Below are 19,892 nucleotides of genomic sequence, written 5' to 3' on the forward strand. Positions count from 1 at the left end.
ACTGTATTTTTTTTAATAGAAGGAAGGGACTATTCATTTTTAAAAAAAAAGTGTATATGTTATCTTTTTATATATTACTTAATTATATTTTACTATTGACTTTTGCACTTCTTTTAAGTACAAATGCTAATTATATAACTCATTATATTTTGAATATATTTCCCAAAAAGCCAATGAGGTGAAGAATGGGTACTTCTGGAAATTGCACATGGACAACATTCAAACTTTCAATCACACTATTAACTTTCTCAGAAAAGAAATTAGAAGAAATAACCATGGTACTACCAAGGAAATGATCTATATGCTTAAACAGATTCACGAATAAAAACATAGTTTGGATGGAAGGCTCTTTGGGCTGGATTGCTTGGGTTGATACTTTTGAAGATGTGCTCCACTAGCTGATGGGATTGTCTCTCTTTTTGGAGTTCTTTGTAATTATTAGTCAGTTTCCTCTAGTATGAGGCTACGCCTCTTGTAATTATGTTTTGATTCTCTACAATTCCTTTTGTAACTTTGAACTCCTCATATTTTATAAAAAAAAATTATTCCTAGGTGTCCCTCGCCCACGGGCATTTAGACATTTTGATATGTTTGATTCAGCAATCAATACTATAATCACGAAAAGACTACGTGTCTCGTATAAATAACCCTTGTTTTTCTCTTTTCAAAAAGCGGATCCGTTGTAAATGAATTTGAATATACACTTACTCTTTCTATTTACTATTGGTCTTCAGGATTATTATCCCCCTCCCCCCTTTACACGGCTATACTTCTATCAAATATTGTTTTCCTGTACAATTACAGCATAAAGCGAGCACATTGAGTATATTCAGGCTTGCGGGTGACATGATGCACCTTATGAGCGTTGCCACTAGTGTTCTGAACGTCTGCGAAATTAAATCCCGTGCCGGTACACTTCAAATATCTTTTTGCACTCTTTTTGTATCTGTTGACTTATTTAGTTTAGGTTTTAATAGTTTCAGCAGAGGGTAGGGTTTTAAGTAGGATGACGCTGAAGCTGATAAAAGAAAAACCATTTTCATGTGTCTGTTTGGCATTTCTAATGGTATTATTTTGAACGGTTCACATCACCTCGTGCACTCATATTTTATTTGAATTTTATATGCCCATCCTTTTTCAGCTTCAGTAGAACTTTTAGGGCTTCACTCAGGTTTCGCAAAAGCTGATAAATGCAAGAACGTAGCTATATTTGTATGCCCTGTTAGTTATTTCTTTCCTTATTTGTACCATCAATGGCTATTTCATAGTTTATTTCTTATGGGCAATTTTTTGTTGTATGGCCTTTTGAACCTTAATATAACAAATTAAGGAATGTGACTTATAGTTTGTTTTTCCTTACTATTTTGTAGGAAACATTCCACATACACACGAGATTTGGTAATTTGGATGCCAAGATAGGGATTTATAATGTAAGGAAAACGTCCTACCAATTGTGCACTTATTGAACTCCTTGCTGCACCAAGGTTACTTATAATCATTATTACACATACATCAATTGATATCTAGGAGATATTCTCCACAGCAAGTTAAATAATTGTGATATTGCTAATAGGATTCAACTGTTTAGTTTTTGAGTCAAACTCATTGACCTATGTTTCATAAGTAGTTCCCAAGAACCCATCTCTAGGATGAATGGAACACTTAGCACTCATTTCATCTAGGTGATGATCATAGAGTTGAAGCACCTAGAAGTGTTCCATCCATTCTCATGAGAGATGGGTTCTTGTGAACCACTACTTATAAACATGGGTCAATGAGTTTTATTCAAGAACTACGTAGTTGAATCCTAATAGCAATGTACATATAAATCATTCAAAACTATGTCTCTTTGAATTTTGATGCTTTGACAGAGCATTTATTAATCAAGCTTTTGTATTAGATGCCACTAGGGGAAAAATATGAGCTGTAGGGTTATAACATAATGAGCATCCCTTCGTGTGTAATGCTGGCTACTTGAGTGCTAAAGATCCTAATATTTCATCCTATCTATTTATATTGTTAAAATTCTTCAGGTTTTCAGCCCTTGACGAAGTTTGTCATGAAATCTTTTCTTTGACTAAGAAATGAGCTTGGAAGAGCTCTGGCCTTTTTCCGCCTCTGAGGTTTTCTTAGCTGCCTCATCAGATTCAGTAGATTCACTGCTACTGCTCCTTCCATCTCCCAAATCCACTATCTGCACTGGGGAGCTACTTGGTTGTAGAAGTGTAGCACTTACTTGTGGAATTGGGCTGTGATGAGATGAGGGAATTGGGGTGACATGAGGAGAGGGAACTGGGGTAATAACATTGTCTTTTGGCTCCTCCGTCTTCTTCTCAACATTAGATTGGGTTCCAATAACCAGGAGGGAGCCATCTTGACAAGTCTTAGCCATAGGGATGTTCTTGTCTGGAGGTTGGTCACCTCCCCCTGATGATTGAGCTGGTCCTTGAGTGATGGCCAAGGTTACACCTGTTGTGCCACCTTTAGAGGAGGAAGGAGCTGCAACTGTTGGAGAAGCTTGACCTGATGTGCTTTTACTTCTACTCCTCCTCGTAGTAGTCCATTTGACCCATTTTCCAGTTCTTTTGATGATTCAGGCCACCATGATATCTAAGTCTTCCTCAGCATCCTCGTAAGGCTCTGAACTGATAGGAGTGCCTCTTAACTTAGTGAGATATGTATTACTATTCATATGTTGCCCATCATCCTCTAATCCTTCAACATCAAGATTGATATTATATGTTTTTATTTGCTCCACTGTGAACTTGATGAAAGCATGATCTTGACTTTCAAATTCGTCTTTACAATTTGCCCAATAATCTTCAACAGTGGTAATGTGTTTGATCACACTCCTAATCTACAACACCTCCCTAGCATATCCGTTCGGATCAAACATAGGTCTCAGGACCTCATACATCTCCAATTTGTACCTCATCTCAAACACTTTAAGCATATTCTTTGCATCAGATTAGGATGTCCAACCGAAAACTCCTACTTTCATAGCGAACTCATATCCCTTCTTCTTCAAGCTCTCGCTCAGCACGTTCACTTGGATTGCTTGCCTCACGATCTTGATTAGCATAATCATGTCGCTCGGATATTTGGGCAGCTTCAAGGGGAATCCATTGAAAGCTGCAAGGCGCAAATACGAAAAAGATGAGAATTGGATAAAATAGCTTCCAAATTGGCTAATAACCGACATTGCTTCCGGGCTGAATCTCCTCTCTGGGCATCCCTAGAGCTCCCTACAAATTCTCATAGTGAATGCATCATTAACTTTGACATACTCTGCATAACTATTTTGCAATTGCAAACATGGATAAAACTCATAACACTTCACATCATCTGGAAAATTTTCTATCCTTGGGAGGCCTGGCCATAACTGTAGAGAAGCTAGCATGTAAATCAGAAAGGAAGACATATAGAAGGTGTTGTAGAACTTCGCGACACTGAGAGCATTGGAAAGATTTTCACTTACCTCATGAGCCCAATCAATATATTGCGTATCTGAACAGATAATTTGTACCAAAAAGAAATATTGTTCAACGAAATTTAAAGCTTCTACCTCACCTTTCAGTTTGTGCAGGAGAACCAGAATGTCTACAATCTCGGGTTTGAGATAAGTACCAAATAGAGTTTTGGGGACCTTACTCTTAGCGCTCTACGGCTTTTGAAACCAGGACTGCATAATCTCCTTCCTCCAGACCATCTTCCTAGCGAAGAACTCAGAAATTGCTCCTCCCATTGTCAAATCCAAAAACTCTTCCCATTCTCAAACTCGGAGGCAATTCACCACAATTTGCCTATCAATGGAGATCAACACTGTATCATCTGGCAACACAATCTGTCTGGTATCCAAATTGTAGTGATTTATGCATTCATAAATCAATTCTGGAGCTTGGACTGCCATCGGGAAACTAGCTGCTTCCACTAGCCCACATCCTCAGAGCCTAGTTATGGGATGAATCGGCTCCGATTTTAGCCTCTTTTGAAAATCTTGCATATCATAGAAGCAGAGTGAGGTATCTGTGAAATTCTGCAATGTGGACTTGATTCCATTCAGCCCATCAAAACCCGCAAACCTAGTTGCCATTCTGTCTGAGAATGAAATGAGTTGAAATTTCAAATCTAGAAGAAGAACAGGATATTGAATTCACAAATACAGGCTATTTGAAGAAGTTGTGCAATTTAACAGAATAACAGTTCAAGAAAAAGCGGTGGTGTTATCTTTCCATCTATATAACAATCTCAATTCACCCGTTGACCTTCAGGATTTGTGCCACACGAATGAATTAAAGGATAAATCCATTGAAATAGTAAATGCGGGAGCTCTAACGGATATTCTAGTGTCTTTTCACTGTTTCCGTTGGCCTAACGGTAACTTTCTATTCTTTCATACTTACTTTCCCGTTTCCCATTAAGTTTCAGGAAATTATAAACATAGTACCCCGTAAGAAAATATCTGCCTAATCGAATTCTGCTTAGTATATCTTTCTCGCAATGGTTAGATTGTTTCCATTATCATCTTAAGATGTTTTGTGTACAATTTGTGGGTCCAATTTGCTTATAAAGTTGATTTTCTTCAAAATGCGGAAAATTGTCCTCATGGGTTGAAAACTTGACGAGGAGAAGACAATTTTCATTTATCCTTGCAGTCTTTCTTTTAACTTTATCTTTTGAGTTAATACTTCCTTTGGGTTCGAAGAAGTTTAAAAGGAATGCGAAAGTCGAAAGGGGCCCACTTCCTTATTTCTTTTCCTTTACAATTGCCTTTGGCGGAAAACAAACTTCATGGGTTGAAAATCCGTTGAGGAGAAGTCAGTTTTGAGTTTTCCGCTTGAGATGATTCTGAGCATTGTGATGAATCCTGAATGTTTCCCAAGGTAGTATATCGTAGTGAAAACAAAAATTTACTTTAAGATAGCTCATTATCTTCTTACATGGATCTGTACACATCATTTGTTGCTCTTTGTGGGAAATCGCCTTAATGGGTTGAAAACCCATTGAGGAGAAGGCGAAGCTCAATTTTTTGCAAGCTTCTTCTTTGCATTGAAAATATGATAAGCCGTGAGCAAGCTCAGCTTTGTAAATAATTTTTGCATGTTGCAAGAATCTCCATCGGATTAGGTACTAAGCTACTCGTAAGACTCACAACATAAAGGAAAACTACCCGGCCGTGGAATGTGGGGGAAGGAAAAGATGAAAAATTCGATGAAGACTCTTTTCACCTAAGGGAACTTAAAACTAGACTCAAACATACTTAGGCCTAACTAAGACACAAAATTCTCCACTTTTGCAAAATGGTTACAAGGTGAAAAGTGAGGCAACAATATATCAGGAGTTAACTCAGATAACCATCAAATGTGTTACTGTATTAAACAAGTGCAATACAATAACATGCAAATATCCAAATGATCCAATCTTACAAATAGTAAAAACAGTCAGATTGGCAAATGTAGATAAAACTTGTAAGAAGGCTAGGTTTGCATCCAACCTCCAAAGCTTCTTCAAGGGTTTGCGTCCTTGAAGAGATAACCAGTAATTGTTTCCAGCTCCCAGATTAATATTTGTTTTAAATATTATAATCCTCATAACATCTCACGTGGAGTCTGTTGTACCTTTATTACTTTTCCCAATGTGATGTACGCTCTTTTAAGCAATGTGGAATAAAGCAACTTTTTTGTCCTTTAGTCACTTAAGTGAACATAGTACCTTTTTAAATAAAGTGACAAGTTAAATGAACTTCAATAGTCACTTAATTAGTAAACCATATAATCATCAGGCATTAAAATAGTTGACCAAATGAACTTAGATAATCTCATGCAATAGCTCGTTGGAAAGCTTTCGGTGAGACGCTTCCAAACCAACATTGAGGTACAAAAAATATTGCACTCTGTTTACTTACTAAAAATTGTAAGCATCCGGACAACCTGCCAAAACTGCTCTGATGGGTCTGAAACTGGAATTGTCTAGGCCAAACCTCGAACTGAACCTCATAAAAAACCTTTTTGCCCCCGAAACCTAGGTGAAGTGAGCCGGCAACACAAAATTATAATGTCCCAGAAAAAAGGGGACATTACAAAGCCTCCCTTCTTAGAGATTGCTTGCCCTCAAGCAATTCGCTCATACCTGGAGTAACCAAATGCCAGGATCCCATACTTGCCTTGAGAATGAGATTCTACTTCTTAGCCGATGTAACCCGACATGCATCTTCCCAAATCCAGAATGGTGAAATAGTACAATAGGAATTGATGTGCCAAATAACTAAATGCCAGGATCCCAAGGCTCGCCATTAAGGGACACCAACTGCCATATGTTGCTGCCCTGTGTACCAATACCCTCAATTAGAATGAATGCCTCACTCCATGAGCGACCCTGCGAGTCTCTATTGTCAAGTGAAGATGGGGGCTCAACAATACACCAATATCCACCACACAATGATAGCAACCAAACTCTTCATCTAGCTCCTCGATTAAAGGCACTACATAAGGATACTCAACTTGGATCCCAAATGAGAACTTGTACGGTGTTTGGAATATCACTAACTCTTGTAATGTCTGTACCCCTGTACCACTGTACTACTCTTGTAACACCTGTATCAATGACAATGACAGATTTGGCCAATCTAACTCAACCAGTATCTCACCATGGTGAAAATGGAGTAATCATAATCTTCGGAACTCCGATGTGTCAGAAGGCTAAAACACACAAATCATAATCCTGTGACTATGTAACAACACAACATAATCCACTAGATGTAAGATACCATTAACACTTGGATCCCCGATCACCCAATCAACATAATCCTGGATAAAGGAAAGAGTGGTTGGTGAATCACCAACATCGTGAAGGCTAACACTGTCTTCAAGATACTGCTGAATAAAAAATGAAGACACCTCATGTAGAACGTAGGACAATGTGTGTTCTCCCCATTCATCTGCAAATAACTCACTGACCCTTGAAGGCCAAATAAAATCAGCTAAATTACTACTAACATACAGGCAAATCACTGATAGCTGGAATATACCAACAAGTAAAATCACCAATCAACAAATAGGTCGTGGCCATCTCATAGTAGTTGGGTGATAAATCTCTGGATAAGCTGAAAAATCCCTTAGAGCATGCTAAGGATAAATCCGAACTTCCTACTCCACCATAAGTACCCTCTGTTATGTCAAAGTCTTCATAAAAGGAAGGTTCACCATTAATTGAAATCTCTAAATTATCCTCACTTGTTGCATCACTAACCATGTGCTCCTGCGAAAATGTACAGCTGCTGTCATAAATATCAGAATTCTCAGACTCATGAACTTGTTGATCCATAGCATTTTTCTCACCATAGAAAGTCTCAAACGGGGAACACGTAATTGAATTACATTGTTTGCCTTCACCTCTACCCACTTTATGAATTCCTTCAATGATTTGCTTGATTTCTTGTGCCCTTGAACCACTGTTATCTTCTTCATAAGTGGCTGTCCCACTCGTTTGATTTTCAGATTTGTGGATGGAGTAATGTGTTAAGCTCAATTGAAGGCATAGCTCATCTACCTGACTCTCGCTGTCACTTCCAAATTTTATTGCTAGGTCTCTATCCATTAATAGTTGCAAGTACTCATATTTTATCATTTTCAAGGTTTCACAAATAGTATGTAAAAGAGGACTTGTGACACCACATACATTCACATATCTCTCTTCTATCATAATCTTCCGCATGAGATCCTCAATCAATTTGGAAGAATCATCCATCCTCGTCAACACTTGGACAATCTTGTCCTCTTTGACCAAAAGCATATCCAATAAGTCAAGGAGCGATAATGGTTTTTGACCATCTCCTTCGAACACAAATGGACTGCTCTCCATAGAATTTCCTGATTTTTCATCACCTGGTAGAACAACATTTTCAGATATGTCCTCTGACTCAACGCACGCTATATCATCTATCCTGCCAATATTGCAGTCCATTTGCTCCTCAAAATTTGACATAATTTTTAGCCTAGTATCACCATAAAATTTATCCAAGTTAATTTCCATGTCACCAAATAAGATGTTGGTATTTTCCATGTCTAAACAAGATGGGGAGCTGCCAACGTTGGTGGTTTGGTCAACTCTTCTACCCGGGCCATCAATATGCTCATCAGGAGGACTAGTGTAAACAACTTCATAAGTTACTTTTGTCTCCCAATTACCCATTAGTATACTTGTGTCATCATTAGTATTTTGCATATTATCATGCAAAGGTTGGTCTTCCTTTTTTGTACTACTATCAGGTTGATTGATATCTTCCCTATGCAAATTCCTGTAACTGTCCTCTACAAGGAGATTTCAAGCCAATTCATAGTATTTGTTTCTTATCATATCCGTCTTTTTTTGCAGCTCTAGTTGAAGGTCCACATAATTAATGAAAGGAAATTCTTTTTGAAGCTTTGACGAAAATTTGTTATAATCATCGTACAGTCTCCCTACTTCGGTTTTAATATCGAGTTGGAAATCTCGTCCCACTTCCTCTGCCAAGTAGCTTTTCAAGTGCTTGAGATGGACCCAATCCTGTTTCATAAGTTCTACTTGTAGGCTTACCTTTGCAAACTGCTCCTGCAAATTGAATACAGACTTCAGAATGTTATATTACCATTGTAATAATCTCAGTCCCAAATTGACTAGAAGACTTAAGGTTTGTTTAAGTCTATATTGTCAAACACTTGGGGTACATCCCTGTTGTGTATATTGTATTTTTTGGAATGTGCGATGTTTTTGATTGATAATAGACACCAAAACAAACCCGTATTGCTGATGCACCTTCAAGAACAGTCATGAACAAATGCCCAAGGTTTGGGAAATAATAATCTCTGTGAGTTTTGATTAATGTGTTCAATTCTGAACTTAAGGTATTATGTCAAACAATTGTCATAAAACCACAGTCCTTCGGACTTCCCGTTACAAGGAGAATACTGTTGAAAGCGTTGAGGTAGGCTCCACACCCTCAGCTCGACCACACCTCCAGGTTCTCAACAAGTTACCAATTCACAAACACTACGTTGCCTTTTTGTTACATCCCAATTTTTGACCTAATTTGAAATATAGCCATTGAGGTTCACATGAAGTCAGTTGGCAGTTTAATTTGTCATAATCTGACAAAATGGTAAGATAGTCGTTATGATTTCAAATGAAGATAACAGGCTAGTTGATCATTTGTCACGAATTCATGGAATTGAGAAGATGGTTAATTGCTATGATTTTTTATGATTAAATAATTTATTATGATAATATAATTTGATTCCGGAGAAATTCCTTGCAGGAAACATGTCGAAGGGGGTGGAAGCATTGTCAGAAAAGAATTAGGTAGGAGCATCACCATCACTGGGCAAATGGGTAGAGGATCTAGCAACTTGAAATAGGATACATTTGTGGAACCGCATGAGTTATTTAAATAATTAATTTAATTAAAATAATTGAGTTAAAATATAAAACGTATCTCAAAGGATTTTAATTTATCTTAATAAATATTTATATATGTGCATATAAATATAAAAATGATTGGGCATCATTATATTTTAATAATTTAATATAGTGATGTTTTCATGTACATTTATGAATATAAGATTTTAATAATAATATTTGAAATATAATAACATTTGAATTATAATGTTCGAATTTTTAATAATAATGGAATTATTATCTTCCAATTCTAATCTTATCGATTTAATATTTGACAATTCGAATTGTTTTACAATCTTTCCAACTTCTCTTCCAACCTTTTTATTTCTCTTATATTTAAATTTGAATTTATGATGTATTTGAATGGTCATCTTGGAATTCAAATAGTTTTTAATCTTGAACCCGCGGAAGCCAAGAAGTCATGTCTTCTCATATATTATTGGAAGTCGTGAGTGAGAGGAGAGATTTTTTTTTTAAGCTTCCCACTATTTTTTTTAGGATCGGTTTTCTTTATCAAACCCCGACCGTCTTTTCTATGGGCAGTATATGTGTGCGGAATTCATAACTCTGATTATATTTCCAATATCAACATTGGAAAGTGGATGTATTATGTTATTTCTCTGCAATATGTCTTTTCTTCCACAAAATGAGGCACTCTTCTACCAACCCTTGTTCTGTATTATGTGCATCACGACCTCTTATGCTAGACATCTTTGCATTCGGATATGATTTTCATTTGTATAGACTCACGTGTAGATTGCTGCCGAGGTTTAGACTGATTACCAACTTGATTGCACATCTCCTTGGGTTGCAGGCTTAACTGCGTACAGGTCATGCTACTGTGATTACCCTAAACATTTTACTTTCAATTCTAAGATGTTCCCGATTTCTTTTCTAGCAATTCATCCTATGAGAAAATTTAATATATATATTTGCTTACGTGGTACTTCAAATATTAATTGCATAGCTGAATCCAACGCAATCTTTGACAACTCATAATAGGAACGAATCACTGTCCTTTCATCGGGTTGATATTACTAATATATATATATATATATATATATATATATATATATATATATATATATATATATATATATATTTTAAAAGTCTTTGAACCAAGATTTCAATTTTGACTCAATGTAATCAAGCATCTGTGTTTCCTGTTGAAGATTAACAGACTCCTGGCCTCGAAGTGCAGCATGTTCATTTTGGTAGAATCACATACTTCAACAAAGGAATACAAGCCAAAGATACGTTGTGGGTAATGTTTGAATGTAAATGAGCTTTTTACATAGTAAGGTATATGTTGTCCCAGCCATTATAAATAAACACAATGTGTATGTACATTTATCGCTTACATTGATATATTGTTGATACTGTAGATTTGATTCTCTTTCTAATTTTGCCTTGTTCATGGTAAGTGATAGCTAGGTAATCATACTATGGATCCATAAATCATTATGCCGAAGGATATTAGAGTTAAACATTCAATTCTAGAATCTTTAAAGAACATAATCATGTAATCACAGTTTGTGAAATGCCGGATGCATGTAATCCTCTTGTATAATTAACAAAATCGGTTGTTCTGAGGATTCTGAACACTTGGGACTCACCCGGTTGTGTAATCGAGGAAATGGGTGATGAGGTGAGAGAAAGGAATCTGCCATAACATGAAGCAATAGTCAGTTGTGACATATCAATGTTTATCATTTTAATATGAATTATTTAATAGCTCATGCATGATTCCATTCAATGTAATCTCCTATTGCCAAGTCGTATGGCGTGTTACATACCAAGATGCCCAGAGGTTGGCAAGATGACCCCTGTCTATTCTAGGTAGGGAGGGCCTTTCTCGTTAGAGATCGCGTGGGGATAAGATTTGGTCCACGGTTGGGTGGTTAAGCACCTGATAATGTTTCGCCTCTCCCCAAGATGTCAGACATGCGTCAAACAGAGATAAGATATGCATTTAATTGTTTATCGGATATAGGTATTATCACTCTTATTTATGAGAAGGTAAGATTAAACTAAGTTATTTCATTGTTACCGTTATTTTACACCTAGGTGCAAGAGATAGATTTATGGATTGTTTTATATCGATTATAAGTATATTTTCTAATCTTGAGTTACTGTCACAGTTAAGTAATCGGAAGGAAAGGAATCTGAAGCCCTAATTGATTGAGTGATAATTGGAACCCTAAATGATATAGTGGTATCGGGAGCCCTAAGTGATATAGCGGTATTAGAAGCCCTAAAAGATTCCAATGGTAATCAATGCCCTAATGATTACAGTGGTAAGTGATGCCCTAATTTTATATAGTGGTATTTAATGATACTTGTCATTTGATTTTGAATTAACAATATTGGATGGAAGTTGTTTTGTGATATTGTTATAAAGTATTTGTGGACTAACCCGGGTGGTTGCAGAAGTATCCCTAGTTTTAATTTCAATCTCAAATTTCAAGGTATGTGGTTTATAACTTCTATAGTAATTTTCAGTGATGGTGTTTATAGCTCTTCGTTAAGAAAATTTTGTTCAACTAATTTTAACCGTCAATCCCTTTCATATGAATGAAATTGATTTAACAGTTCCCATGAAAATGAAGTGATAACTGTATTTCTTTGAGTATGTTAGTTGTTAATTAAGACCGGGAAAATCGGGATATTACACTTTTGTTGTCGGCTATCTTCTTCCCACCGGTAAGTTCTTAACATAGATAATATCCATACAGTCCCACTGTAATAATATGAGCTTAAATTCTGTAATCAAAATGCTGAATGTAATAGTATGAGAGGAATTTTGTCAAACAATCCACAAACAAATTGAATATGATCCGATGTCACTGCTAATAACTTTATTAAACTGGACCAGGATTCAGTTTTGAAACTAGAGCATTTTAGCAAACACCTGTCAGACAATCTTAAGTCTCTACAACAAATTAGTGTTCTGAAAACAATTTGTGTCATTGTTTGGTATTAAGCATTATGGACTGAATAATTAATTAACAATAAATGCATTGAAGAATTCACCCAGAAAGACAATCCAATAGAACCATCATTGATTCGTTCATTCCAACACTGGCTATATGAAACAATATGCTCACAGTTGCATCACCAAAAGTTATATGAGAGTAATAGTGATAGCTAACAGTAAGAACAAAATGCAATGAGATGGATGAATAATGGGCAACTCGTATTATGAATAGACGGTTGAGAGCCCGCATCTGACATGCACTTCCAGCTCGTGGTCACAGGGTGTGGTCCATAGAGTCGTTACGTGCTATGTTGTGGCAGCTACATTTCCAAATCCCGTGTAAGGAGTAGATAGCCTCTGAACACAGCTACGGTTTGGGCTATGAAGGGAACTGTTGTGCATCCGCCAGTATTCACTTCAGACAATCTCCACCCGACTCCAGTAAATGTTACCAACAAAAAACTCTAACCTGTGAATGTGTCAACTTGTCGTATGTTCAACCGTTGCCAAGGTTGGCTTGACTTGCAACCCGACTGACTAAGGAATGAGGAAACGACAACCTGTGAAGAACAGTCACGTCCTAGCTTATCTACTGGTTCACCCAAAAACACTCAGAGACCTGAGCTTCTGTAGTTCCTTGGAGTCTCGACTGGAAGCTGACTGTGCTACGTATCCCGTCCAGGGGGAGGTCTTTGCCCGAAATGTAGGCATACTGTCTCACCCGAAGGTCTCAACGGGATGCTAGGAACTGTTGCCCGCCTTGGTGCTCATCATTCCCACTCTGCGTGACCTAAGTACTGGCCCATAACTGTGTTCTAGACTGGATTGTATGATGAATTTGAGTCCTTGATAATAAACAGGCAAAGGCATTCACCATGAAAATGATCACCACAATAATGGGAACTACTTGTTGTTGGCAGAATTTCAGTATGTTGTTTGTTGATCACAATAGATAAATAAGGATAATGAGGAAGATCTGTCTATTGATCACAATAGATAAATAAGGATAATGAGGAAGATCTTTCATTGGCATGTGTGGTTTGTGGTTTGCATCAAGGAAATCGGAACAACATATGAATAGAACTCCATAGATAAGTGCTTTCAATATCCACGTTTGTGCAATCTTGAAGGGTCATAACCATGATAACTTGTTTGCTTCCAGTCAAAATTGGTTCTATTTGGAGACCAGCTTCCAGCATTCTGTCTTGATGTAGATAGCATTTTTTTTTCCTAACATACAATCCGCTTGTTAAAATAACAATGATGCAAGCGACAATACAACTAAAATTTACAAGTACCACATTTGCATGCCGATCTAGGTCATGCTCAATCCAAGCATTTATAACCTTTTTCTGGGTTGTTGGACTCAATATGACTCCTTTTGCAATTTCCTGGTTGGGAGAAGGTAGATTAGATTCCTGCCTTGCTGAGGCTTCAGCTTTGTCCAAATGTTTTTGAGCTGTAGGGTATGCCACATATTTGAATCCAAATGTATAGGGTGGACTGGACCATAAACACTTGAGGGACCAGATAGACCAGGAAACAAATAAATTATGGAAAGTCCTCTCGCAATCCTGTAATTTATTTTGCTGATAAAATCTCACAGGCTGGCAGGAAAACTAGCTTTGATACCACTGTAATATCCCTTTCCAGATGTTTTTCCAAAAACCCGTGATATAAAGTGCAGATTTAAATCCGAACAGTAAGCCAATATTCAATATAAATTCCAAAATTTAAATTGATTTCTAATCAGCAGATTTACATACAATAAAACTCAGAAAAACTTGTTTATTCCTCCAATATTCGGAAACTACATATATATAGTAGGAGTTAACTCAGATAACCATCAAAATGCGTTATTGTATTATACAAAAACAATACAATAACATGCAAATATCCAAATGATCCAATCTTACAAACAGTAAAAGCAATCAGATTGGCAGATGTAGATAAAACCTGTAAGAAGGTTAGGTTTGCATCCAACCTCCAAAGCTTCTTCAAGGGTTTGCGTCCTTGAAGAGATAACCAGTAATTGTTTCCAGCTCCCAGATTAATATTTGTTTTAAATATTATAATCTTCATAACATCCCATGTGGATTCTGTTGTACCTTTATTACTTTTCCCAATGTGATGCACGCTCTTTTAAGCAATGTGGGATAAAGTACCTTTTTAAATAAAGTGACAAGTTAAATGAACTTTAATAGTCACTTAGTCGGTAAACTATATAATCATCAGGCTTTAAAATAGCTGACCAAATGAACTCAGATAATCACGTGCAATAGCTCGTTGGAAAGCTCTCGGTGAGACACTTCCAAACCAATATTGAGGTACCGAAAATACTGTGCTCTGTTTACTTGCTAAAAATAGTAAGCATCTGGACAACCTGCCGAAATTGCTCTGATGAGTCTGAAACTGAAATTCTCTAGGCCAAACCTCGAACTGAACCCCATAAAGAACCTTTTCGCCCCCAAAACCTAGGCGAAGTGAGCTGGCAACACATAATTATAATGTCCCAGAAAAAGGGGACATTACAGTTGGACTGAATTCAATGGTGCCATTTTTTAGTCCTTTCATTTCTATGTCGTAGTGGTTTTGGCCCAAGTTAATAACTGAATTGAGACATTCTAAATGGGCTATAATATATGCCTTTTGATGTTGTGTTAATCACCCCTTTTACATTTTAGCTAATTATCCATGTTGAAACAAATTCAAAAAGTGGCTAAGTGTAAGCTTGTCAGTTTTTACGTGATGTTGGTGGATTCCTTGCTTCCCAAGTTTGATGCTCTATTGGGTAGCCAATTCTTTGATATCTGTTGGTTTGCATTTTGCTTTGTCAAAGATTTAAGAATTTTAATAATTCATCTATCAAGGGTTCTATAAGGTGGGGGGTGGTTATTTAAAACACAGTTACCGCTCATATATGAGCTCCTTCTCCACCTACTCCATGAATTTGCATTTAGGGCACCGACCCGAGTAGCTAACAAAAAAAATGTAGATGTCCTCCATCGATCTTAAGTGCCTATTTGAGGTGGATTCATCCTCAGCCATAAATTTTGTGGGCGCTAAAGTGCTATAGATTAGGGTTTTTGCCCTATTATTGTTACAAGGAACATTTTGATCATTTTGACGAGGTTAGTTCATTGTGGTTTTTCTGAGACTAGATATTTGCCAAAAACTTGTAGGGAAGCCATAAATGCTTGTCTAGTTCTTTGGGTCAAGTATAAACTTGTGGAATCAAGGGAGATTAATATTGCAAATGGTTTTCGTAGCAAAATATCTCCATGATGATATTTATTCACCCAAGAGGATTTCTTAGTCATAGCTAGGGATTTGCCTTTGCCTCATTTGTGGCACAAATGTAAGTTTGAGTTAGATGAGCATATTAGTATACTAAAAACGTTACAAGCTTTGTGGAGATCTTTCTCTTGTTATGTATGGATTTGTGCAACTCATTTGTAAACTAAATAATCATATTCTATCATAAGTTCCATGATCATTGTTGTATGTGTCCTATGGTTTCAGTTTTTTCTTGTTTTGGTGTGTTAGGAATCTGTTTCCAGGTAGATAAGCAATAGTTTGGAACCATGCTCTGATCTCATTTCATTGAAATCAGAGCCTTAATCAGAAGGGTACGTTAATTGTCTTTCCTATGTAGTCATAACCTCATATCATAATTAGGGACTTATCTTCCAATGGATTCTAATTTTTCATTTCTTCTGGGTTATGATTGCATGCTATCATTAGCTATGTAAGGGTTTTGAGGCAGCCAATTGTCATTGGTCCAGTGACAGTCTTTGGGGCCAAGTCAGCAAGTTGGGTTTGGCTGTTATTAATTTGTATTTGTCCATTTGTTAAGAACGCCCTCTTGAGTCTAAGATGAGATTGAAGTGTAGGAGACATATCCCACTTGCGTGGATTTGAACTTTAACACTCCATGTCCCGTTAATGAATTAATGCATAGCAATTTTCAATGATGCCCACAAGACCAAGAAATCTGTGGACCCAAAATTGAGAACAACTTAGTGATTGCTAAATAACCAACCAACCAACAAAGCCTAGAAGAAAACACAGAGTGGTCACTAATCCTTTCTGATCAACTTGCTTCTACTATGAATTTTGACCAGGTAATCTACCATCTTTACAATTTTTTTCTCCCCAAAGTAGTTAGAGACAACTTTTAAAATATTTGTCTATTTGCTCACATTGTCCTGAAAAGCCAAGTAGTCCATGATCTGATGCCATTTTGTTTCCACCAATCTAGATGCACCAAGAAGACAAACTTTGTTAGCCCATTCATTTTTAGGTGTTTTCCACCTCCTTTTGCACCTAAGATGGCGGGAGCTCATTTTAACTTAGCTATTAGCTTTTTTCTTTTCTTGATGTTCACATGTAGAATTGAAATGCTTTTCATAGTATTATTCCCCTTTTCTCCCAAATTTTGGCCATAATGCCTCTCCCTCTCTCTCTCTCTAACATATTTCTTGACTTCAGCATTCATATTTCTAACTCTTTTACACACCAAGAGCGCATTGTAGATTAAGGCAATAAGGTTATTGCTGTTTATTATTCTTTTTGTCTTTTTTGGGGCTGGTAATATCTTTCCTATCTTGGATTTGTTTTTCAAGCACAGCTTGAAAGTTTCTTGGTTCTTTATTGTCTTGTGGAGCTGTCTATTTATCTGAAGATTCACTCTTTTCTGGCCTGATGTGTGCATGTTAACCTTTGCATAAATACGGTTATGATCAGATTTCATTTGCATAGGACAACCTCCAATTGACCTCTCTCATCCTTGGAATGAAATTCTGGGAACAAATGATATAGTCTACCATACTTTGCCCCATTGTACATTTGACATGTGAGTTCACTGATCTTAGCCACTCTCGACCTGTTACAAATGATCAAATCGCAAAGGCTGCATAACCCTAACAAATCAAGTCCAAAATGAGAAATACTTCCTCTTTTGTCTTGACAGACCCTTCCCCACATCTGAAACCTTTCTTCTAACCATAACGGGTTACTAATCAGTTGTTCTTACTCCTTGAGGCAATTTGCTTGATTACTTGATGTTCTAGCATTAAAGTCCCCTATGAAAATGATCTCACCTGTTGTGCAGTATCTACTATCAGCTGTGTCCCTTTTTAGAGCTTCGTAAGGATATTTGTCTCTTGTAGGTTTATGAGCCATAGTGGGCAAAGTAACAAGCAGCTAGAAAAACGGTGGTCTCTTTTTGCTTTCTTCATCCATATAAATTGATTAGTTGGGTCCTTTGTTTTATGCTCTTTGCCATTTTCGGTTAACTCATTCCATACTGAGAACTTTCTAAACTCATCAGTCTGGAACCTTGCATCCCTCGTGCTCATGAGTCTCAACGGGGACACTGATGGTCTTTCCCTCTGCTATGGACCCCAGACCAGGACTGCCCTCCAGGGGTTGACCCTATAATTCCAGCTTACCTAAGAGAGATGGTCCTGGAGAGCCCTGCCTTACTATTTATTATGATCATGCTGTGATTTATGAAATTTCCCATTCATTTCTAAGCCGCTTTCATTTGCACGATGACAACCCTAGGTGAGCGGATGTTTAATTTAGAAAGTGGAGCAGAGGTTTTGAGTTCCAATAGGCCATTCGGAGGAATCTTCATAGACAGCTTGCCATGTTACTATCCACATAACTTGAAAAGTTGAAATATTAATGACATAAGGAATAACACAATATATGAATAAATTCTGTATATAATATAATGTTCTTACTAAGAACATGATGTTTGCGTGACATTATTTCTTCCAATATTTGCCTCTTGATTTATCAAATATTGATCTTTTAAATTTTATTCTCACATAATAGGGTCTTTTAGTTTTTTTTATGTGTTTCCAATTTTAGTGAATATTGTTTTTGTGTGGGCAGAGGTTGCAGTTTGGCAAGGCATGGGTGGACTGTGGGGAGGTTTCACAAAGTTTCTGTAACCTAAGAGTATTAACAATTTAAAGAATAAGACTATACATGTGGCATCTGTAATGTTACATACAGCATAGTGTGGAAACTGAGACTGACTAGTGGTCTATAAAGTTTCAGAGTGGACAACTGAATTGAAAAAATAAGATCTATTAACTAATAAAAAATGTAGATGGATAAATTTATAAAAGATATCATTTGATAAATTTAGGAAATATGAAAGTGATTCGAAAGTAAAATAAACCATTTTTTAAATCTGGGGTTATTTATGCTTATTTTCAACTTTTCTAGAAGTTAATTCTTTTCTTTCTGGTCCAACAGCTTTCCAGCTACATTACCGGATCCTTCTGATATACCCCGGATCCTGATTCTGGTATGATCTGGATCCTGATTCTGCCCATATTCTGGACGGGAATCTGGATTCTCTGTAGATTCTGCATTTGTCCGGATTCTGCTAGAATCTGAATTGAATCTGGAAGAATCCGGGCATTTGTTGGCTGTTTCAGCCTTCAAATAGCTTTAATGATCACTGCCAATAAATTGCTCTATGACTAGACATTCACTTGGTATAAAATCTATTGAATTTCAGAAGCAAATAACATGATGATAGCATGGAGAGGTGTTTTTGGAATTGCAACCAGACTTAGTTTGAAAAAAATGTACCAGAAAACAGAGAAATAGCTTACAAAAATCTCAGAGCAGAACATTGTAATGAACAAGAGGAAGAAAATTTCAACAGAAATGTCGGATTAGTGTTCAACTGTAATACTGGCAGAGTCTATTGACAGAATTTTCCCAGCAAATCTCCATCATTCCCAAATTGACAAATTCAATTGAAATTTTCATCTTTCCTTTTGCATCATAGACATGATTTCTCAATAGTCCATGGAAAATAATGGAATGTGCTTTCTGGGGAGTTTTATCATTCAATATCTTTAATATTCTTTAGCTTTAATCAGAAAATATATCTAAGTTGTAAATATGAATTTGGATATTAATTTTTAAATATGAATTATGGATTGTAATTTAAATTTTCATCATGTAATGGCATTTTGAGACTTCTGCAATGTCTGAATATTATATTATCATATATGAGGTATTTTATTTGGTATATATATATTTGAAAATGGTTATATATATACATGCGGTATCTGGAATCCACCTAAGAAAAAGTTCTTGCTGAATCCGAATCCGAATCCAAACCTAAACCAAGATCAATAGTGATTGACAACCCTGAATATGCCAACGTATTTTGATGCTGCAGGTTGATTGTAGACATTATGTCTATACCTGCAGTATCTTATGCGATGTTTTGGATGAGTTATAATATATATAGTGAAGACTGGTAGTAGACCAGCGAGCAGGGTATTAGGCCAGAGGTAGTTGCAGTATTTTGGCTGCAACCTGATGATGAGATGAAACTAATGTTTATGAGCATAGAAGATGATAGAAGACTCATAGGTGTGCATATGTTCGGATTTGTGGATCATTTGGTTAATGTTGGAATGGTCGCTAATAAAGATCAACACAC

At 36.6% G+C, this 19,892-nt stretch overlaps 1 long non-coding RNA gene across 1 annotated transcript; it reads left to right on the plus strand.

Annotated features, from left to right (window-relative positions):
• The first annotated feature begins 623 nt into the window (after positions 1 to 623).
• LOC149564580 (uncharacterized) lies at positions 624 to 18,567 on the plus strand. Its single transcript, XR_016361857.1, has 2 exons — positions 624 to 910; positions 18,314 to 18,567. It is a non-coding gene; the product is annotated as an uncharacterized LOC149564580 (long non-coding RNA).
• The last annotated feature ends 1,325 nt before the right edge of the window (positions 18,568 to 19,892 follow it).

The sequence above is a fragment of the Cupressus sempervirens genome, chromosome 3 (assembly GCF_028749045.1).
Source record: "Cupressus sempervirens isolate cs-2001-9-10 chromosome 3, ASM2874904v1, whole genome shotgun sequence".
Taxonomy (NCBI): domain Eukaryota; kingdom Viridiplantae; phylum Streptophyta; class Pinopsida; order Cupressales; family Cupressaceae; genus Cupressus; species Cupressus sempervirens.